At 38.5% G+C, this 24,534-nt stretch overlaps 1 long non-coding RNA gene across 1 annotated transcript; it reads right to left on the bottom strand.

Moving 5' to 3' along the window:
* Window positions 1-1,597: 1,597 nt before the first annotated feature.
* On the bottom strand, window positions 1,598-18,212 carry LOC132522342 (uncharacterized). Its single transcript, XR_009541172.1, has 3 exons — window positions 18,127-18,212; window positions 4,377-4,476; window positions 1,598-4,074 (listed from the first exon to the last, which is right to left on the bottom strand). It is a non-coding gene; the product is annotated as an uncharacterized LOC132522342 (long non-coding RNA).
* Window positions 18,213-24,534: the final 6,322 nt, after the last annotated feature.

Here is a 24,534-nt window from a genome sequence, read left to right as displayed (position 1 = left end):
CCAAGAAGGCGTTATGTATTCTATAATTTCTGTGCTTAGTGTATTTATTTATTTTAAAAATATATCTGTTCAGCCTGCATCCATCACAAGCAGAGTAGTGTGGCTAAGCCCATGGGCTGTGGTAAGAAAAGACCTGAGTTCAAACGTCAGCCCATCTCTAACTAACAGGATGTACTTAGGCAATGTAACTTTTTTTTGTACCTCAATTTTTCTCCCTAAAAATAGATGTAATAATATGCCCATGTCGTAAAGTTAACTAACACAAATGTTAGTTCACTGTCATGATCATTTTATGCCAGGCCCTGTGTGAAGAATTTTAACACAGTACAAGTGTGAACATTTACTCTCTTCTTGATTTTTCTATCAGCTCATGAAGTAGATCATTATTACTGGTCCCTTCAGCTGTGATTTTTTTTTTTTTTGTAATGTTGGTGAGAAAATGAAAATGTTCCAAACAACACTGTGTCACTTGTGAAATTTACCCATCATCTGTTCGTATTAAATCTTCAACTAACCAGTAATCTTTGGTTACATCTATGTGATAAAATATAACAGCCATTGTCTGACATAATATGGGGATTTAATATAGCTGGTTGGAAGGCAACTTCTGAATGCATATTCCTGCTGTGCGAGCTTCCCTGTAGCCATGGAGCCAGCGCCACAGCAAGATTGAGGGAGCCAGTCTGACTGTAAGCTTCACTGAATAAGATCCTGTTTTGACCTGGTGCTGGCTTGAGGAGACTGGAGCACACCCAGTGGTCACATCCAGGACCTCACTAGGAATTTCCCTTACACAGACATGACTCAAGTCGGGTAAATAAAACCAAAAGTCCCCAAGTATGGCAACTTCATGTTGCTAGATGAGCAGCCATTTCTGAATGCCTATTCCAATTGTCTGATTTTTCTGTCATAACCCTGTTTGGAAATTTGGATCTATCCTATGGTATAGCAAACTGCAGAATTTTGGCCAGTCCTATTTTTGTCCAAAGTGCAAACATGCTTCTCTGAATTTACAAAACATTGCTCTGTTGTGAGGGATGGACTCTGGGAGCCACCACGAATTAAGTCTTCGAAGATTTGGTCTTGGTTCAGTACAGGCTGCCAAAAGATGGATGAAGGGGGATTCCCTATAAGCTTGAGAGATTCCCTAATAGAATCACTGTGAAAGGGGAAGCCAGACAGTCTGGAGTGTCATCATCTTTTCCTCCGAAGCATATTTGTGATCTTTCCCAAAGAGGATAGAAAAGATTCCGTGTTGTCTTGAAAAGGTTGAATCATCCTCAGAGGTGACATCTAGGCCACTGAAGGAATGACTCAGATGAGAGAATTCAATGGGAAGTACCCAAATTTCCTCATGGAGAACCTTGGAACCAAGTCTCTCATGAAAAGATTTCTATACCGAGAACCCACACTCTTTTGGGAAGGGTGTTTCTTGAATTTGCTGTTTTCCAGGCTATAGGCTATCTCCAGACGCTGAAACTGTGTTGGAGTTCAGAAAACAAAATGAGACCGTGTAAAAAAAAATTTTTTTTAATCCCCAAATTTCTGCACACACAATGGAAAATTGGATGCATAACCATTAAATTTCACAAAGCTTTGTTCAATAATCTTTCATTATATACACACATTAAAACAATCCATTTGTAACTTCAAAAAAATTAGCCAACTTGGTGTACTAAGAGTTTTCTTAATATTATAAAGCTAGTGCAGTGGGCACTGCCAAGTCCTAGTAGGCATATGGCTCCACCACGTGGATGAGCCTCTGCAAAGAACACTGACAATCATTTTTAAAAAGAAGTTAGTTCTAATGAAAATCAGAGATCAGAGGCCAAGCCCTCTTATTATAGATGAGAAAAAAGAACTCGAGAGGTTAAATGATTTACCCAGTCACACAGCAACATTAAGGCTAGAAGCTTGGGGCTCTTTTTATTAAAGTAGTTGCTTGAACTAATTAAGTCTTACTGTTAATTCACCCATTCATTCATTTTAATTATTAAATAATAATTATTATTAAATAATCAGATTAAGCATGTTCAATAGGTATATGCTTTATTTTTGCCTGCCCATAATCTAAGCCCCGTTTTTATTTGGTAGGATTCCTGTTGTGTAAGTGTGGTGAGGCAGAGTCCCACTTCCCTCTGGGGAACTAGAAGAAGCATTCATCCCCTCTTCTCACCCCAAGAGCTAAGAAGCAGACATGTCATTAAGTTTGGCTGGCAGGAAGCTCTATATGGGAATGTTGGATCTGTAGAAAGTGACAAAATCAGGGGTAGTTAGGGGTTGTTCTGGAGGTGACTGAACAGTTAAGTCAGTCACAGCGGTGGTAGGTCTTCACGTTAGCAGCAGCAGCCAGGATCCCAGTGGGGGCACTGTTAGTGGAGATGTTCTCTCCAGGCTGATCCTGAGATATGAGCTTAGCTACATTCTCTGCTTCCCAGCCTCTAATTCAGGGCCCTTTTCTGAGCTTGGTTCTTTAGCCCTCTTATGCACTGTCTGAGCCAACCTTTTTTCTTCCAGTGAAGTCCTTTTCTGCTTAGTAGGATCAGAGTCAGTTTCTGCTGTGCAACCAAGACCCCGATTTAAACAGAGATTGTTACTCGTAGTGAGTTGCAGCACAAAATCTTGGTGAAATTGGCAGGATCCAGGGCTTTTATCTGGCTTTGTTGAGGGTGAAGGAATTTAAAATTCTAGTCATTTTAGAGATAGAATTTAGATCTGCCTTATTCTACTATGAAAAAGTGAAACTGCTAATTAACTTATTTCCTGTGGTCACTGGGAGTGAAATACTATCACCCTGTGGCTGTCATGCTATGTGGTTGCCAAGAGAGGCCACATGTAATTACTTCAGTCACCAGTCCTCGTCCTCGAGTCAGCCCAGTGTAGGTACCAGATATGTGAGTGAAGGAGCTTTCAGATGCTTCCAGCCCATAGTCATTGAGTCATCCCCAGACTCAAGACTTCCTAGCTGAGGCAGCAGACATCACAGAGCAAGGGAAAGCCATCCCCAGTGTTCCACCTGAATTCCTTACCTACAGAATCCATGATCATAATAGAATGATTGTTTTAAGCCACTAAATTGTAGGTTAATTTTATATGCAGTAAAGATAATCAGAACAAGAACCTATACCAACTCAGTGATTAATGAACTAGCTGGACGGCCAGACAGTTGGGAAGAGTAGGGTTGGAGATTATGAAGGGAGTTTGGGGAAAGGGTATGTTGAACAGATAAGGTGACCCACTCAGTAAATATAGGTTAACCTCCTTTCTCAGCAATGCCAGCGGATTCATGAACCAAATGTTTATCATAGAGGGAATGAAGATTATCTGCGGTTACAACAACATGGAGTTCTCATCAGTGGCCATCCGGCTACCGTGAACACTCCATTTTCTAGTATCAGTAACTGATCATGGGCTTCTAAAAAGCATTATACCTAGAGAGACCAAAGAACAATTTGATATCAAGTTGTCTACAGGGAATACCTATCATCTTTATGGGATGGGGAGAAGTGAGCAGCAGTTTTTCCTTATTGCAGTAGGTATGTATTCTGAATTTGTTTTTGCTTTCCCTGATCATTCTTCTCTGTCATTATACCATCTGTAGATTAATTGGTTGCCTTATGCAAGGCGATGGTACCCCACACTAAATAGATTCAGTTTAAAGGAACTCATTTTTTTTTAAAGGAATAAGGAAGGCAATGGGTTAATATTCAAGGGATTCATTGATACTACTGCATACCCCATTACTAAAAGGAACTAGTCACTGAGTCAGATAAGCTTAACAGAGAGTCAACAGCGTGGGGGGTTGATGTGTTTTCTTGCAGGATACGGTTTACATTTTGAACAAACGATTGCCACATGGAGTTTTTTTTCCACTTGGTCAGAATATCCAAGTCTAGAATTGTAGGGTTTAAAACTGGAATGGAGGTTCTCAGGATTATATTTACTAACTCACTTGCCAACTGTTTGTTTTCTATCCTTTTGATTTTGGCTTCTGATGGAATAGTAACATGAAGGTTGGAATTCCATTGAATTGGAAGCTAAGGCTGCACCTGATCAGTTTGGGTTCTTCATGCCCTATGGAAGCAGGCAAAAACAAAAAGTAGAGAGAAAAGATTATTACTGTTGTTGCTGTGTTACTATGTTTGTCAGTTCCACTTAAGGGAAAGTAGACTTACTGCCACAGTTGTGGGTGGAAGAAAATGTCAGTGTACTGCAACCTGATTTAAGCAAGGCTACCAGGGGCTCAGATCCCTCACCATATTGGGTAAAGAATCATGACCCACTGAGATTCAAACTGAAGGCAAGGAAAGTGGAGTGGAGGAAGGGAGTCACAAAATCCAGTTAAGGCCTCAGCTGAAGAACCCATGGTTGATTACCTTTGCTGTATCATGTTGCTTTGTTGGTGCTGCTGTTTGTTTGTTTGCAGCCAAGAATTCTGATTGGTACAGTCTCCAGATTTGCCGTTGACTCATTTTTCTGGAAAATGATATAAAAATCATAGTCCAATTTAAGTTTATAACTATTAGAATAATATAAATTTACATCAATTTTAATTATATTACTTTAATTATAGTTCTAGGAAGAATTATTATATTTCAAGTAAACAGGTGTATAAAAATTTCAAAATAGAATTTATTCGATTTAAACATTTATTTGATTTAAACATTTCAGGTAATGAAGGGTAGTGACATGGGAAATTATTAATTTTTAGTATCATAGTATTTTTTATGATTAAAAATATTTATTTCTCAGCTTCATATAAAATCTTTTCTGTATTAACTATAATAATGACATTTCAACTAGTCTCCACCATGAAAATGAGCTCCTTTCTTAAATATTCTTTTCTTTAAATATTTTAAAAATTAATTTATTTTTGGCTTCGTTGGGTCTTCATTACTGCACGCAGGCTTTTTCTAGTTGTGGCGAGCAGGGGCTGCTCTTCGTTGAGGTATGCAGGCCTCTCATTGCAGTGGCTTCTCTTGTTACAGAGCACAGGCTCTAGGCGTGCGGGCTTCAGTATTTTTGGCATGCGGGTTCAGTAGTTGTGGCTCGCAGGCTCTAGAGTGCAGGCTCAGTAGTTGTGGCACACGGGCTTAGTTGCTCCGCGGCATGTAGGATCTTCCTGGACCAGGGCTCAAACTCGTGTCCCCTGCATTGTCAGGCAGATTCTTAACCATTGCACCACAGGGAAGTCCCTTAAATATTCTTAATAATAAAGTAATTGAGTATGAAATAGAGTATCACTACTTTAGTATATTAAATTAAGTAGCTTATTACTGGGGAAAAGAGTGTCAAATTTTTAATTCTAAGCATTTTTCATTACTGAAGAGACTATAGCTCACCATGATCTTTAGTATATTAAAATAACATAGATATTTTGAGTTTTAAAAAATGATAACCAAGCTATGGGATGGAAATAAGTGTTTCATGAATGCTAAAATTATTTGCTACCAGAAAGGAAAATAAATTCCTGAAGGATACAAGCTTAGGATCATACAAAGAAAATAATGATTTGGGGTTGTTGGAGTCTTTCAAAATAAATTGGTAGTTATGTAAGAATATTATTTCAGTGTTTACAGAGTAATTTATCACAGAAAAATGTTCAATTAAGATCCCAGAATGATTTACCACAGACATTTTAGGCATATCCAAACATTTCCACATAAATTAAACATGATGTAATTGAGTGTTACATTAGCAATGCACCAGTGTTGATTCATGTGGAAATCCCAGACGTTTCACTGATTACTATCCTTTCACTGTGTATTAATGTAGATGTCATAGGTATTTTCATGAGGATCATGTGGTAAATCAACTTTAATGTACTATTTTAAAGATTGAAGCAGTTTTCAAGGTGTCATAGTCTATTTATGCAGATTTATATACTGTTTAGAATTTAATTTGCAAATAAGTACTATTAGGATTACTTCAAGTAAAACCATGTATTTAAATAAGTCATTTACCCATGCTAACTCTTTGTGTTTACTAACACGTGACTTATTGTCTGTTAAAAAGTGATGCTTTTTTATGGCTATTCATTTTGGATATTTTAGCATAAACATAACTAAAGCAGTAGGCTATTGCGTAATTCTGGTCTTTTGGGTTTCCTAATGATCACACAAATTATTTAGCCCCTCTTTACTTATTTATATCTAGATGTTCACCCAAAACAATTTAGGGTAGATTATTGAGAGTTTTTTTCACATGTAAAATTTTTTTAACTTTTTAATTAATATGTGTTTTTAAACAAAGTAAATGAAAACTAAGAATGGAAAAATTAGATGGAGCCAGGAGTGAGGTTAATATCTAAAAAGCAGGCACTTGCGAGTGATGAACAGCAAATTTGGCTCCAAGCTCTCCAGCAGCCAGATGTTCCTTAAATAGCTTGGGGCCGTCTTTACACAGAAGCCAAAACCAGTGTGAATGACCTTGAGGCTGCTCAGCCTAGCTTAGTACGGTATAAGGAGATTACAAGTGGACCATGCTTTACACAATAGATTTGTTACCGAGAAACTGTGCAGAAAGGGAAATTTTGTACATGGAATCATGTTATAAATATACTCGTGGAGGGATCATAAATGGTTCCTTTTAAAGAAAACCGACAAATGACTCCTTGTGTAACGTGGAACTAATACACTTAGTTCTCTTATGAGTTTAGGATTTTTAATATTGGATTTTCTGAAGAGTCAGTGTGTAATATCATAAGGCTATCCTCTCATCTCAGTATCATGGTAGTAGAAATATTTAATGTATGCCCTGAATTTTTCAGGGAATGGGTTTAGTCTATGTGTAAAACCCTCTAACTTCTGTTTTGTTGTGTTTTGTTGTATTTACCATGTTTCATTGCTTTTGTTCAATTTTCTGAGTGCATATGGCAACCTACAATTTAAATTCCTTTGTGCAATACACATATATTTGAAAATATAAACACACACATCTATAGTGATATTCAGAGATAACCCTAACATTCACCAGTTATTGTCTACCATGGTAAACTCTAGATATTGAACCAGGTATCACTTAAAATATCTTCATTTTTTTTTAAGTTTTGCTTTTAGTAAAATGGATAATCTTTTATGATCTTTGAAATAAAAACAATCAATTAGAGACTTTACTCCTAAAAGGAGCCTTAAAAAGTATCAGTTTCCTATTTTGCAGGTGAAGAGCACAGGATGCGAAGAGGATACAGTCTTGCTGCCTGTTGTATCCTAGGGCCCCACATTGAGCCTAATACATAGTAGCTTCTCGGTGAGTATTGTTAAGTGAAGGTGAAGGATTTGCATATTATTTCATAATGACACTGCTCAAGTGTCACCTATCATGGTTAAATTAAGCCTCAGAAGTACCCTTACACGTTACTTGTGAAAACAGAGAAACATGACTTACATGTCACCTACGAAAACAGAGAAACAGAAAATGTAACAGTGTTACATTCCCATTTGGAGAAGCGTAAGTTTTTGTAATGATATCTGGTATTTTTAAATGCTAAAAGAACTAAGTTAAGAAAAGAGTCAAATTAGAGTTTTTGCCTATAATAAAAACTTCATAACAAAATGAAAAGTCCAATTTCTACTTATATTTATTAAGTTGAAAAGTGCTTTAGGGCAATGATCCACTTGAACTGAAAATGTTTCAATATGGATAACTCAGAAAATAAATCACTGGTAACACAAAATGATGATATAATCACTGCAAACAGACTAAGCAGCAGATACCTGGCTAGTTTACTCCACACAAATGAAAAATAGAAATACTATTCAACCATATGACAAACTATGTACACTAAGTGACCAAAACTATTTTAAAAACAGATGAAAAAGTATGGTTAATTTCCCCACAAGGCATTTATTTATACTGTATAAATATAAAGAAATTTAAAGCATTGACTCTGTTTACAACAGAATTTGAATAAAAGACAGGAATAATTAGAAGATGTTCTTAATGACGCAAAACCATTAACTTTTAGTTCTTCTGAGAAATTATTTAACCACAACCATAAACTTAGCCATAACCACTTAACCATAAAAGTGCTGTTTAAGAGCTGGAGTCAAGTTAACCTTCATTTATATCCACTACTGAAAATGCAATTATAACTAGTCAGCCAGGGAATCTTTAAAAGAAACACAAAACAGGGTGAGAGTAGAAGTGCACTAGTGGATTAACTGTAAATAACATATAGAAATAAAGGGTAAAATAATTATATAAAGATGGAAGGTAAAGAAAAAAAAGTACTAAAATGTATTGAAAAGGGGGCCTTAAAGCCCTATGATGATCAAGGAAAGAAATTTGTAAGAGGAAGGAGGAGAGGAGCAATATAAATGTCTGCTATATTTGAAGGAAGAAAAGGAAGAGAGGGAGGGAGGGAGGGAGGAAGGGAGGGAGGGAGGAAGGAAGGAAGAGAGGGAGGGAAGGAGGGAGGAAGGGAGGAGGGAGGAAGGAAGGAAGAGAGGGAGGGAGGAAGGGAGGGAGGAAGGAAGAGAGGGAGGGAGGGAGGGAGGGAGGGAGAGAGGAAGGAAGAGAGGGAGGGAGGGAGGAAGGGAGGGAGGAAGGGAGGAAGGAAGGAAGAGAGGGAGGGAGGGAGGAAGGGAGGGAGGAAGGAAGAGAGGGAGGGAGGGAGGGAGAGAGGGAGGAAGGAAGAGAGGGAGGGAGGGAGGGAGGGATAGAGGGAGGGAGGAAGGAAGGAAGAGAGGGAGGGAGGGAGGGAGGAAGGGAGGGAGGAAGGAAGGAAGAGAGGGAGGGAGGGAGAGAGGAAGGAGGCAAGAGAGAGGGAGGGAGGGAGGAAGGAAGAAAGAGAGGGAGGGAGGAAGGAAGGGAGGAAGGAAGGAGGAGGGAGGAAAGGAGGGAGAGAGGAAGGAAGGAAGAGAGGGAGGAAGGGAGGGAGGGAGAGAGGAAGGAAGGAAGAGAGGGAGGAAGAGAGGAAGGGAGGGAGGGAGGGAGAGAGGACGGAAGGAAGAGAGGGAAGAAGGGAGGGAGGAAGGGAAGAAGGGAGGGAGGAAGGGAGGAAGGGAGGAAGAGAGGGAGGAAGGGAGGGAGGGAGGAAGGAAGGAAGAGAGGGAGGGAGGGAGGGAGGGAGGAAGGAAAGGAAAGGAGGGGAGAAGAGTATGATCTCTTGAAGTGAAATCTTATTGCAAATTGAAGACCCTACTCCAGAAGTTTGTTCTTAGTCTCTTTTCTCACCAGAGTGGCTATTTCAGAGATGTAAACTCTAAACATGGCAGCTCTCCTTAAAGGCAAATGGCAAGGAGTTTCGTTTTTGATGTATTTGTTTGGTTGGTTTCTGACACTGGGGGTGGGAAAAGGAAAATCTACCTGCTCTTCTAATGACAAAGAAAACTCTTCATCCATTTATTTATCTTATTTGTCAGTTCTTTTGCCTATCTCAAGCAATATTTAAAGAAATTTAAGAAGAAAAAAATCACCTAGTCCTTATTCCTATTTTAATTCCATTATTCAACATTACCTTCTAGTTTATTCACATCACATAGTATAATCAAAGTAAACAGATCATCTAGTGCCCTACTTTTTAACGTCTTGTTTTTCTATATTATACAGTTCATGATTATAATTACTTCAGGGAACAAAATATTCCATGGATGTTTTACTTATCTATTTGTCTCTTGTTGAACAATCAGTATGTTCCTTAGGTTTTATTTATAATTAATGCTATATTTGACTTCTCTCTCCATTTATGTTTTTTTTCTTTATAATTATTACCTTAGAATAAATTCGCAGGAATAGGGGGAACTGTGCCAAATATTATGAATATTTATAGTGCGCTTCGTAAATGTTGCCAAATTGTTCTCTAAAAGGAATATACAAATTTACGCTTCCATCAGCAATATCTGAACATATCAGTTTTCCCCAAAAGTTGACCGCAATTTCCCTTTATCATTTGACCACACCCATGCTTTGGGATGTTTCTCTCACTATCCAAAAGGGATGAGTAGATGAGCTTGGAAAGCATGGAACTTTTCATTTAACTCAGTTTGGAATGACTGAAGGATCTTGTTTTCATTCAATAGCCACATCCACTCAATGAAATATTATGCAGGAATAAATAAGGATAAACACAAATGCTACACAGTAACATAAAAAACACATTCTGGAATTCAGTTCAAAGGAAAAGGAAGACTTAAAGGGTTTGGCTTGTCCACTTATGTTTCCAAACCCACACCATCTGAGAGACGGCTGTGTATACTCAGCCTTGTTTCATGCCAAAGACTTTCTTGCAACACACTGTTTCCAAGGGTAACACGAATCTATTTTTCCAAGAACACTGCTTGCTGCCTAACCATTTCTAGCTACCTACAAAGTTCAAAAGAAATGGATCGAATATGAGGCCCTGTAATGTTGCTGGATGGGCATAATAAGCCACTTGGGAACATTCTTTCTGAAAGAATAGGGCATCTAATTCTTTCCCTGGTATTTATCTCTGTGGTCCTTTTCTAATTAATTGCATTTAAATTGTTAAAATTTAAGTGCTTTTTAGAATGTTTGACTTAAACTGTACTATTTGCAAAAATATCTGCTCAATATTAAACTCTTCTGTATTTGTTTATGTATGGTCAGGCCTTTCAAGATGGCTGTTCCTCTTGCTCACTGATCAACTAGGCCCTGCTTCAACTAGGCCCTGATCAACTAGGCCCAGCTTCTCTCACATGACTCTCCAATCCTGTTAATTATAGGGCCTAATTAACTGCCTACCTGCTTGCACCATGCCCCAACTGCCGGTGCCCCTAGTAACTGAGCCAACCTGACGTCAATTCCCCTCCTAGATTGTGGCCTCCTCCTGGCTCCCCCCACCCGGGCCCCTCCTCCCGCCCTTGCTCCCGCCCCCAGGTAGCAAAGATGGCTGGCGTTTCCTGCTCAGTGTTTGCCGCGCACAGAACGCAGTGAGGTGTCGCTCCAGGACCTTGCTTCAGGCAGGTAAGATCCCCTCTCCAGTAAACCATTGGTGTCTCTGTCGCTGACTACGAACTTTTTCTTCCGTCTTGAGGCTGGCCGAGTGAGTACAAGGCTTGCAGCCTCACAATTAGTGAGCCAGCCAGGTGGCCGAGGAAACTCCCGTGAGCGCTGAGATGCCGGGAAATCAGGACGGGGAACAGAAAGTTGCGGGGTTAAGGTGGCTGGTCTCTAGCTTGTGGAGCCCCGTGGCAGCTGTTTACCATGAGAGATGTCTTTCTCTCCCCTTATGCTGATGAAATCCTGTTAACCTCAGAGCCTCTTTCCAGTTGAAAAGTAGCAGCCCCATGCTTGTGACTCATCTGAGTGCCCAGGGATGGCTGGTGAATACAGACAAAATGCAAGAACCTGGATTATCAGGTACCTGGCTGTTAGCTAGTTGGGTACGATGAGCAAATCCCTGAGCCACCAGCCCTAAGCAAGACACAGGCTTTAGGGATGTTAACTCAGGGACAGGCTTGTGAATTGGACATGGCCAGTTACTCGGAAGTGTTTGTTAGGGGCCTGTGACAATAGCAAACTAATAAGAGTGCCCTTGGGCCTCAGGTCCCAGCCATGGAAGGGGACGGAACAATGATGTAGTGTGATGGAACACCAGCTAAATGCAGTCTACGATGCGCTACAACAGGTAAAAGACATTACAAGAGGTCTAGCCTAGTCGTGTAGCAACCCCAAAACCATTATTTGGGATCTAGAACAGCTGTGCATGCTATAAGACCCCCCCCCGCCCCCTCCGCCATGGACATTGATAAGAACCAAGGGATCCACCTTCCTGGCCATGAAGTTCAGGAATGGGCCAGTAAAAATGACATCCACTGGCATTTCCACCTGCCTTACAACCCCACTGCTGCCAGGCTACTTAAAACAACCATTAAGGTGGGAGCAAACATCCCAGTGCTTACACCACGTTAACCCAGAGGCAGCTGATCCAACACAATCCGAGTTCGACTGTTGACTACCAAAGGACTGAAGGCCCACTGCCAGTTATTGGCCAGGACCCTAACTTGCTTTTGCCCTTGCCACAGGATCTAGACCCAGAGGAACACCTTATAAAATGGGCCTGGGACTGGCAGGTAAGGCCCTGGTGGTTTGGGTTTACCACCCCGTGGTGAATAGGACTAGAAAGGGACTTAACAGAGCTCACCTGTCTCCTGCCGCGCCCCACCTAGGACTACTAGAGTAGTTAATCCGGGCTCCCTACTGGAGGAAGGCACAATTATATTAACCATGTGGCCTGTTATGCCGCTTCTTCATTATTTAGCACCGGCTATGGGCAGTGAGGATGGACAGGTGGGATCCTGCAGGCCAGGATGAAAACCGCAGGTAGAGACGGTATTATCTCAGAAGGCTGTTACTGCTTGTATTTTGCTTAGTGGTCATGATTTTCCCTGTATTGTGCCTGTTAAACGTCTTATATTTTGTCCTTAGTCTGAGTGGAGGGAATCTGTTTGCGGACTGGGTGACTGTGGTGGCGTCACTGTGCAGTGAGTTTGTTGGGTTGCTGTAGCTAGAGGAGTAAATCATCCTCCTTTGGACTTCCATGAAAAATTGACCTGATAAGCACATGGCCCCCAAAGATTGTCCCTCTCTTGGACTCTTGATTTTCTTTAGCTGCAGTTGTCTATTCGGTATGCGGGGCATTTGATTGTAGTGTACCTCTACCTACCTGACCCCAGGCATATCAGGGAAGAGGGGTGGACCCAGATGGTAAGGGTCGTGTAGGGGTGGAATGCATGGAGGCCATTCAAGATGGCTGTTATCTCTGTACGTCCCCTGCTCAACCAGGCCCTGCTTCTCTCACATGACTATCCAGTCCTCTTAATTATAGGGCCTAATTAACAGCCTGCGTGCTTCCCCCATGCTCCAGGTGCTAGTCTCCCTGGTAACTGAACCAACCTGACATCAATTCCCCCTATAAACGGTAGCCTCCTTTCCCCCTGAGTAGTGAAGACTGTTGCCATGTCCCTCCCACCGTCTGCACACGGTGACGTGTATGACCTTGGATAAGATGGATAAGATCCCCCTGTCCACTAAACCATTGATGTCTCTGTCGCTGACTCTGGGCTCTTTCTGAAGTCTTAAGGCTGGGTAAGTACAGGGCTTGCAGCCCAGCAGTTTACAAGAATGGACTCTGGAACTAGATTGATTGCATTCAAACCCCAGCTTTGTCACTTAGCTGTGAGACTTTGCATATTATTGATACTTAACCCGTCTTTGGCTCAGTTTACTCATCTGTAAAGTTAAGATAGTAATACCACCTGTTTCAGGACTGTTGTGAGGATTAAATCAGTTATAATATCCTAGTGTCTGGAATCACATAGTAAAGCATTCAATAAATTGTCTCTGAGGTTGTTGCATGAGAAACCTTTCTGTACTGTACTGGCTCCAAGAGCTCAAGACAAAACAGCTTGCTAGTGACCTTCATTTCCTCTCCTTGAATTGTCATTTTTCCATTTTAAATAATACACAACAAAGAATAATCACAATGGCTGACATGACTGAATGCTTATTATGTATCATACACAGTACTGAGTGCTTCATGTGCATTATTTCACAAGTCATCACAATAACTCTATGAAGTTGATACCAGTTTTCAGATGCAGTGACAGATGCTTCAAGAAACTAATGCCCAACACCAACTAACTAGGAAGTGGCAGAACTTGAACTTAAAAGCAGTCCTGCTTGTCAGAATATGTGCAGGAAAAGAGAAAATGTACTCAAGTATCAGTGGTTTCTGGATCATAAAATTGGAGTGGTGATTTAAAATGTCTCTATAGCTATCTGTTATGTAATAAGAACATATTTCTCTGACAATAAGGCATTATTTAAATGTATTTCAAACCCTGTAGATATTAGCATTTCTACTTCACAATGAATAATAGTTCCTCTTATTGCTCACTCCTGTGAACTAAAAAGTAGTCTATCTTTGAATCAGTCTTTTTATCCTTTGCACAAAGCAGTTCTATTACGACTTTCTAAAAATGAATATAGTGTTTTAGAATCTGAATTCCAAATACTTGCTCTTAGCACAAACGTAACATGCACAGATTTTTTAAAAATCAAGTTAAAATCCAGCATCGCATTTAACTTGGCATCGTAAGGTCTCCTTGCTCTTACCCTTTATGTCCCTAAGGGAAATCCCCTGATAAGTTAGCATGGGGATCAGCAATAGACGACAGGCCAAATGGAAGCAGAAGCACAGCCTGGTGACAGAGGAGGCAGGTGTGTCCCACACTCAATCACCCTGTCTCGGAACTTTTACGGAATGGGGAAGAGGAAAGAAAGGCAGCATGTAGCAGATCAGATTCATGGTTAGTGGTCAACTAACACTTATGCTACTGCCTGCCAGGTCCTAGGTGCTTTTACCAATATTTTCCCATTTAATATTCCAAGATCAGCGTGAAATAGGTATTAGTAGTTCTTCTTACAGGTAAGGGCAATAAGCCTCAGATGGAGCAGCTTAACCATGCAGATGATAGGTAGCAGACAAGGGATTTGAACCCTGATCCGCAAATGGCCTACACTTGTCGTTATATAACGCCACCAACCCATTCATGATTCCTAATGCCCAGAGGCATAAGAGGCGGTAATCTTATAGAAGCATTATATGTAAGAACGTAACCATAAATTGGAATGCTGTAACAAAATTAGTAAATAAAGAAGTATGGGGCTATTTGCACACCAGTCTGTACTTCCTTTGCCTTTTTATGTAAGAACCTATTCCTTGATTAAATGTTTTAGCTCAGATAGTGTTTGCTAAACCTATGATTCTTGCTATGGAGTGCAAGGCAAAATTTTATTTAGTAATGTATGATAAATAGTAGATCTGATTTATAATAAACAAATACTTGGACCCATAATATTACTGTAACTAGAACCAGAGTCCACAGATGTGCTAATTATTCCCTCCTCTGAGGTCTCTGGGAGGATGATAACCAAGCCTGTGACCCATCTCTAAGGCTCTCATCATCTTCCACATTTCTGTCAGTTTATTATTCTATATATCTGTCAACAGGGAGATTAAACAGAAGAAGAGTGTGGACTTATATTGCTTTCAGAACTTTATGAGGATAAGGACATTTTAGACAATGAAATGTTACCGAAGCGTGTTTTGAAGATTTTATTTTCCAAGAGGCTGAGCTGTCATTTGCCTGGAATGGTTCAGGACAGTTCTGCCTGGAGGCAGGACTATGGACTCATTAACCTTCTAGCCCTGCAACTCTGTCAGTCTCGATTCTCTCCACGGTTTCAATCAGATACAGCTGCCTCTAGCATCATTCTGGTTGGTTCAGTGTGGCTCTGTGCTCTTGCAGTTTTCCATATGGCAGGGGAAAAAAAAGCATCTTCAACATGTGTAGCTGTGCATGAAGCAGTGTGCATGGTGGAACTTTCCTTACTGAAAGGCTCAGCATAAAATATATTGATAGATGAGCACATTGGTATATAGAAGAGCACCGTGTGCCAAATATAGAAGATTCTTATTTCTCTTTGCGTATAGATGAATACACAGCTGTGGTGCTCTCAGGAGGCCTAGGAGTCAACTTGGTCCAAAGGAATGACTGTGCTATTTTTGCACTTTCCCTCACATTATTTCTCAAGGCTTGAGGGAATTTAAATGTGACTTACTTGGCAATGACAAGTCTCTGTCCCCTCGGTACCTCCCAAATGAGATCATTTACACAAGTCACCTCACCATAGCTCATTCTATCTCTTCATAGAGAAACAGTATCACTTAGGTGGAATCTAGATTTCAAGAAAGGATGGGTTTTTTTCCCCTTAAAAATGACTACTTTAAAATGTTAAATTCATAGTACTTCTGTAATTTATTAAAATATATGTTCTCTGGAAGAGGCAAGGGTCATGTCATAGAACCTTAGTATTACTAATGAAGGAATTGAGGCTCTGAGAAATGACTTGGATAAGATCTCCCGGTAAGTTGGGAGCATCACCAGGACAAGAACCCAGCTCTCTGGTGTCCCGGTCCAGAATGCAACCCTTACTGCTTTCCTCAACACTCCTGAATGAAACTGATTTGAACAAAACCAATAAAATCTCTCCTTAGTTAAATATTACTGTACTTTTATCATGAAGTAGAGTTTTGAAACAAGCAAATGTATTTACTAGTACACGTATGTTATTATGATTCTTAAAGAATTTTATTTATGAAACAATGAAATTCACCTATTCCCTTGGAAAAATCTATTCAAATGGAGACAGGTAATAATCATTACAATGAATTTGAATTTGGAGAAAGTGTCTGTTCGAAGTCCTTCTCTATAGAAGGAATAATTAAAGGCCTTGGAAGAGGTGGTGACTTGATTAGAGCCATAGTACTTTAGAGAGTGGGCACCTAATGAGGGTTTTAAAAATCAATTAACTCATTTATAGAAATTTCTAAGTCTGTAAGCCACTTTACAAATACTGTGAAAGATTTCTGTGCCTCCTAATGTATTTGTGTGTATTTCTGGCAGAATATGTTTAAATGGAAATCAAGACAGGTTTAAGCAAATTTAACCTAAATGATCCACATTTTCTTGATGTCTCTTTAGAATTGGAGGGAATTCTACAATAGTTGTATCAGGATTGAAGTTTGGTTATTGTCATTATCATGCTATCAATACAGTTGGCTATAACTATTTTCTTACATTTGTAGGGAGGTGGATCAGTATTTCTAATGAGAGAGAAGAAAAATTTAAATGACCTGTTTCTCACCTCGTCAAGATTTTAAAAAGCAATTTACTGAATTGGTCATTCATTCTTTCAACAAATACTTACATCGCATGCTTAATATGACAGGTAGTATAGAAGAATGAGGACTCAGTGTCAGAGTACCTGGGTTTATGTTCTGGTTTTCTATTTACTAGATATGATCTTGGGTACTTTGTTCCTCAATTTCTTCATTTGTAAGAATGGATGTAATAATACCTGTTGTTGTAGATTAAATGATTAATATCAGTAAAGCATTTAGAAGAGCGAATGGTAAGGGCAAAATGTTAACTGCTGCTATTATTATGTATTATGGACTGTGCATGGAGGATAAACTAGGTATGTTTTTTCCCTCATGGAGAACAAAAGTTAGTAATGGGAAAATAATAAATAATTGGATAAATAACTTTTAAGGGAAGTATAATGTGAATAATATCACATGGATATAACATCTCTCTAAATGTTCATGTGTCACTTTCTTCTATTGCAACCAAGAGAAACCACACTTCACTTTGCTATTCCACACACTCCCTGGTGACTGAGTCTCAAAATCTTTGATATTTTTATGGTAAATCGTACCCTTTCAAGCGAGTAGCAAATGGAATTTCACATTAGGACCATTGTGTTGGACAGACATCCTCGGAATAATTTATTTTTCTACTTCTCTTTTCTTTATGACCACTTAAAGTTTCAAGAAAGCAATCTTGATTTCCAAATGGTTCACTGCATTTCTTAAGGCATAAATCTCTGTGATGCTCCAGAGACCTTTGTCCTAGTAAAGGCAAATTCTTCTGGGAGGAAATGAAAAGACCAACTGCCAGTGTTTGTTGAGGACAAGCCCAGTTGTTCCTCCCATTCTGCAGCAGATGGCATGGACAGCCTGAGTGCCAAAGAGGAAACGCACAACCCCATTCACCCAACCATCTTTGTCTCACTCCACAACTCCACGTCCTAATTACAGTCACTTCTTTTTCTGCTTGTACTCTCAGCCTTCGAGGAGTGAGCTGATTTGGATAACCTGCAACAATATTAACCAGATATCCCTAAATACACCTGGCATTTTGCCCCCACTGAGACATGTGAGGCAGATTTTAAATTCATATTTAAATGAAGGTCAGCTTGCTTCACAGACAGCTCATCTAGATAAGGGTTTAAAAAAGAAAAAGTTGTCAAAGATTCTGCAAGAAGTCAGGCTTTTGTTCAGCTTTTTTTCTTAAAGAATAAAACGATTCTCATAGTAGGATTCCCCAAATCAAGCCTGGACACAGTCAAAAGTCCTAGGATTACTAAAAATGATTTACTTGATCTTTGGCACTTGCATTAAATGTCTTATTTTTAGACAAGGTTTTTGAAGTCTCCTCTAAAATACAGGGTCATCAAAATAATTTACTGCTCTTTTTCTTCTTGCCACAAAATGGGTATTCTTTATGATTGGTAAATAGGAGAATTTAGACTCACCCTTTAAGTTGGAAGACACAGATGACATAAGCACAGGTCGCCTGCTAGGAGGGAAGGTGCAGAACTGCCATGGTTATACAGTGAAGTGTTGAAGCATTTCTGCCCGTGGTACTTGAGTGCACTAAAAATAGGCAACCCTGAACTATATTGCAGTTGAAGGACAAGATAAAAATAGGAAATAAACTTGAAAATAATTGTATAAATAGAGTACTGGGACTAACAACTCAACCCACAGGATTGAATTCGCTAATAAGATTTATTATTTTTATTGAATGTAGGAAATAGGATACCATTTAAATATTTAAGAGAAATGTTGGTTATGAAATTGTGTTCAGGATTTAAGAATGATTGACATTCAAGCAGTGACAACTTATCATTTGGAATAAGGTTTCTTTCAGTTTTTCAGCTGAGAAGTCCCTGTATATCTTTTAATGGTACCCCTCCCATATAGAAACAAAAATACAAAAAAAAACCACCCAAATTTGGATAATATGCATCAGCTAGATAGACATAACTGATTGAACGGATACAGCTAAAACCCAGCGGTGGTTTTGCGGTGTCCCAGCTTTACTCTTGAACTTAATTCCCAGTAAATAGGACTGGGAGAAGCCCAAGAAATGGAGGCATTCAGTTTATTTAGCATAAGTTTAGCCACTGTGGAGACAGCATCAAACAATTTAAAATTCTTCATATCTCCTTAAAAGACTGTATTTAAAATTCAGGCTTCAAAACCTGGAAAATTAACTCTTGGCCTCCTACTTCAGTCCTCTCTTGTTTTGGCCTTCTGTATTTCCACAAAGAATACTATCAATACTTATCCCTGTTTCTCTTCCTTCTGATGCCACTGCCATGACTCCAGGACCAGAATGCCATCAGTTCACAAAGGATCCTTCTGAATTTCTGCTTTTGCCCACTTCTGGCAAATTAACTTAAATGTATAGTTATTTCACTTTTCTGCTCAAAAACTTCAGAAGATGAGAGGATAAATATGAAACTCTTATCCTGGAATTCCAGGCTTCCTAAACCTGCTTTTATGTTTTAACATTAATCAATTATACATTTTTATTTAGCCGATCTATTAATTTTAGCCTCTTAATCCACCATCTAATTCATAACATAGGATGATATTACCAATAACCTACCAATGTCCTCCTTGCCTACCCTAATCTTACCCTTTTCCTCCCTCTTAGAGGTAACCACAGTCTTAAATTTGTTTTTGTCATGTCTCACTTTTAAAAAGTTTCAGCACATATAAATAATCTTCAGTTTTATAAAAAGGTTATCATGCTTTCTATGGCTTGCTTCAAAAATTTTTCCTCAACTTTTGGTTACTGAGACTCATCTGTGTTGCTGCATGTGTTATGGTTAATTTTCACTTTTGTATGATATTAGCTTGTAAATATATCACAATTGGCTTTGAGCCCTTCCCCCGCTTGGTTTTTGGCTTTTTGCTATTACCAAACTGTGCCAAGTCTGTTGCAAACATTCTTGAACATGTCTCCTGGAAAGCATTCCTGCTTTGGTTTCTCTTGGGTATGTGCCTAAGAGTGAAACTGTTAAATTTTAGATGGTACCAGTGAGGGTCCTGGCAGGAACAAGGTCAAATTGTATAACTGAGGAAAGTTAAATAAAGGAACTATTACGGACTAATGAAGCACATTAGCACTAGCAAGGGCAGGGAGCCATAAGCATCCCCATCTCTGAAGAGGCAGGGAGAGGGAGGAATTACTGGAACCTGAAGAGGGCAGCTACAGCTGTAGGAGAGTATTACCCAACAGAGCTCTAGCTTTTAGTAGAACTCAGCCAATCAACAGCCTGGCACAGAGGGAGCTGATCTCACTAAAAACCCTGACCTCACACTCAGCCCTTCTCTCCATTGTTTTGCCGGGGTCTTTCATTAGTTCAACCCAACCCAACCAGAATGCCAGGGAACCCACTGATTAAAGTCTCTAAAGATCAGCTTCCAAAAACACAGAGCAAAGTGGAGAAAGCTAGAGACTGCATCTAGAGAGGTAAAAAGATACATGCAAATGTTAAATATTATGTAATTCCATCCTTTTTTTTCCCCCAAAGTGTTTGTACCAATTTCTACTCCCACCAGAGTATACAAGAGATTCTGTGGGTCCATATTCTCTCTTTAGTATTATTAAACTTCTGAATTTTTGTCCGTAGGTTCAAATAATATCTCCTTGTGGTCATGATTTGCATTCCTTCAATTGCTGATGAAGCTGAGCTATTCTTCATGTTTATTAGCCATCTGGCTAATTAATTAACATTAACTCTTCCGTAAAATTCCCATTCAAGTGTTGCAGAACTTAAGTTTATTCTAAAATTTATATAGAAAAGCAAAGAGCCAAAAATAGCCAAGATATTTCTGAAGGAGAAGAAAAAGGAGTGACTTCCTTTCAATATATAAAGGCTTCTTATAAAGCTGATGTAATGAAGACAGTGTGTTTTTGGTGCAGGAATATACATTTTGACCAATGGAACAGAAAAAATAGACCCAAAATAGACTTATTAATTTAGGAAACTTCAGAAATGGTGGAGATGGTATATTAGGTCATTGGGGGAAAAGTATGGTTATTTAGCAAATAGAGTTGCAAAAAATTGACTCTTCATATAGAGGGCAAAAGGGGAAATAGATTACTATCTCACACCATACAAAAAAAATCAACTTCAAATGCATTCAGACCTTAAATTTAAGAAATGAAACTTTAAATTTTTCAAAATAAAATATCAGTGAATACCCCATTCTGACCTCAAGAGAGGGAAGGATTTCTTAAATATGATACAGAAAAGCTTAACTATAAAAGCAAATATTGATATACTCAATTACTTAACAAGAACTTTTCATTAAAAACACAAATAGGAAACAACAAGCTACAAACATGAAGAGATTTTCAGTGTATGTAACCACCAATGGGCTAGTATCAAAAATATATAAAGAACTCCCAAAAATCAAAAATAAAATGACAAATGACCTGGTAGAAAATCAGGCAACTTAATTTTCTAGTATAGTTTTCTTTATGACCATGTTTCATGAACTCTCGTTAGTTTATAATTCTTAGAGGACGAGAATTGTCTTAGTTGTCTTTGTTTCCTTATCACCCAGTACAGTGCCTGGTGGAAGGAAAATCATCAACATATACATGCTCATTGAGTAAAGGAACAAACTTGCCACTCTAGAATAATGTACACTCTGTTAACAAAACTCACCATAAGCCCACCACCCTCAGAGTCTATGCTCCTCTTCTTGGTGTAAACATTGTTCCTCCTGAAACACCATTGGTACGAATTATGTCAGAGAATGTTTTGCCTATGATTTCTTCTAGGGGTTTTATGGTGTCATGTCTTAGGTTTAAATCTTTAAGCCATCTTGAGTTTATTTTGTGCATGGTGTGATGTATGTTCTAACTTCATTGCTTTACATGCAGCTGTCCAACTTTCTCAGCACCACTTGATGAAGAGTCTTTTTCCCATTTTATATTCTTGCCTCCATTGTCAAAGATTAATTGACCATAGATGTGTGGGTTTATTTCTGGGCTCTCTGTTCTGTTCCATTGATCCATACGTCTGTTTTTGTGCCAATATCACACTGTTTTGATTACTGTAACATTGTAGTATTGTCTGAAGTCTGGGAGGATTATGCCTCCTGCTTTGTTCTTTCTCCTCAGGATTGCTTTGGCAGTTCTGGGTCTTTAATGGTTCCACATAAATTTTAGGATTATTTGTTCTAGTTCTGTGAAAAATGTCATGGGTAATTTGATAGAGATCACGTTAAATCTCCTTTGGGTACTATTGCCATTTTGACAATATTCTTCCAATCCAAGAGCATGGGATATGTTTTCATTTCTTTGAATCATCTTTAATTTCCTTTATTAATATTTTCTAGTTCTCAGCATATAAGTCTTTCATCTCCTTGGTTAGGTTTATTCCTAAGGTTTGGGGGGGTTTTTTGGTGTAATTTTAAAAAGTTTTTTTTACATTCCCTTTCTGTTATTTCATTGTTAGTGTAAAGAAATGAAACTGATTTCTAATATGTTAATCTTGTATCCTGCTACCTTGCTGAATTCATTTATCACTTCTAGTAATTTTTGTGTGGAGTCTTTAGCATTTTCTATATATAGTATTATGTCATCTGCATATAATGACAGTTTTACCTCTTCTCTTCCAATTTGGATACCTTTTATTCCTTTTTCTTGTCTGATTGCTGTGGCCAAGACTTCCAATACTATGTTGAATAGAAGAATTGAGAGTGGGAATCCTTGTCTAGTTCCATATTTTTGTGGGAAGGCTTTCAGCTTTTCACTTGAGTATTATATTGCCTGTGGGTTTGTCATAAATAGCTTTTATTACATTGAAATATATTCCCTCTATACCCACTTTGGTAACAGTTTTTATCATGAATGATGTTGAATTTTGTCAAATGCTTTTTCTGCATCTGTTGAGATGATCATGTGGTTTTTGCCTTTTCTTTTGTTGATGTGGTGTATCACATTGATTGATTTTGTGTATGTTGAACCATCCTTGTGAACTTGGGGTAAATCCCACTTGGTCATGGTGTATGATCTTTCTTATGTGTTGTTGGATTTGGCTTGCCAATATTTTGTTGAGAATTTTTACATCTATATTCATCAGAGATATTGGCCTGTAATTTTCTTTTTTTGGTGGTATCTTTGTCTGGCTTTGGTATCAGGGTGATGGTGGCTTTATGGAATGGCTTTGGGAGTGTTCCCTCCTCTTCAATCTTTCGGAGGAGTTTGAAAAGGATTGGTAAAATTTCTTCTTTGTATGTTTGGTAGAATTCACCTGTGAAGCCATCTGGTCCTGGACTTTTGTTTGTAGGGAGATTTTTTTGGTTTTTTGGTTTTTTGGGTTTTTTACAGATTCTACTTCACTTCTGGTGATAGGTCTGTTCAAATTATCTATTTCTTCTTGATTCAGTTTTGGTGGGCTTTATGTTTCTAGAAATTTGTCCATTTCTTCTAGGTTGTCAAATTTGTTGGCATACAATTGTTCGTAGTATTCTCTTATGGTTTTTTGTATTTCTGTGGTATCAGTTGATATTTCTCCTTTTTCATTTCTTATTTTGCTTATTTGGGTTCTCTCTTTTCTTCTTGGTGAGCCTGGTGACTTGGTTTGTCAGTTGTGTTTACCCTTTCAAAGAACCAGCTCTTTGTTTTACTGATTTTTTTCTATTTTTATCACTATTTTGTTTATTTCCTCTTTGATCTTTATTTCTTTCTTTCTGCTGATTTTAGGTTTTGTTTGGTCCTCTTTTTCTAATTCTTTTTGGTGGTAGGTTACGTTGTTTATTTGAGATTTTTCTTGTTTTTTGAGGAAGGCCTGTATCACTATGAACTTCCTTCTCAGAACTGTTTTTGCTGCATTCCATAGATTTTGTTTGGTTGTGTTTTCATTGTTATTTGTCTCAAGATATTTTTTAATTTCCTTTTTGATTTCCTTGTTGACCCATTAGTTTTTTTAGTAGAATGTTTTTTCATTTCCATGTAATCATTTTTTTTTCTCATTTCTTTTTCTTTGGTTGATTTCTAGTTTCATGCTCTTGTGGTCAAGAGAAGATGCTTGAAATAATTTTTATACTCTTGAATTTGTTGAGGTTTGCTTTATGCCCTAGTATGTGGTCAGACCTAGAGAATGTTCCAAGTGCACTGTGAAAAGAATGTGTCTTCTGGTTTTTTTGGATGTAATGTCCTGAAAATAACAATTAAGTCTAACTGTTCTATTGTATCATTTAGGATCTCTGTTGCCTTAATGATTTTCTGTCTAGAAGATCTGTCCATTGATGTGAGTGGGGTGTAAAATCTCCTACTATGATTGTATTCCTGTCAGTTTCTCCCTTTATGTCTGTTAGTATTTGTTTTATGTATTTGGGTGCTCCTATATTGGGTGCATATACATTGATGAGCATAAAATCCTTTTCTTGTACTGATCCTTTTATCATTATATAGTGTCCTTCTTTATCTTTCTTTATGGCCTTTGTTGTAAAGTCTGTTTTGTCTGATATGAGTATTGTGACCCCCACTTTCTTGTCATTTCCATTTGCATGAAATATGTTTTTCCATACCCTCAATCTTTGTGTGTCCTTTGCCCTAAAGTGGGTCTCTTATAGGCAGCATATTGTAGGCTCTTGTTTTTTTATCCAGTCTGCCACTCTATGTCTTCTGATTGAAGCATTTAGTCTGTTGACATTTAAGGTAATTATTGATAAATATGTATTTATTTCCATTTGAACCTTGTTTTCCAGTTGATTCTATGTTTCATCTTTGTTACTTTTTCTTTTGTTTTTCTTTTTGTGGTTTGATGATTGACTTTTATGCTTGTGTTCTCTTTTTGTTTTTTGTGAATCTATTGTATGTGTTTGATTTGTGGTTACACCATTTTTCA

The sequence above is a fragment of the Lagenorhynchus albirostris genome, chromosome 6 (assembly GCF_949774975.1).
Source record: "Lagenorhynchus albirostris chromosome 6, mLagAlb1.1, whole genome shotgun sequence".
Lineage (NCBI taxonomy): Eukaryota > Metazoa > Chordata > Mammalia > Artiodactyla > Delphinidae > Lagenorhynchus > Lagenorhynchus albirostris.
Note: the sequence above shows the minus strand (reverse complement) of the source record. Positions and strands in the feature narration are given on the sequence as shown.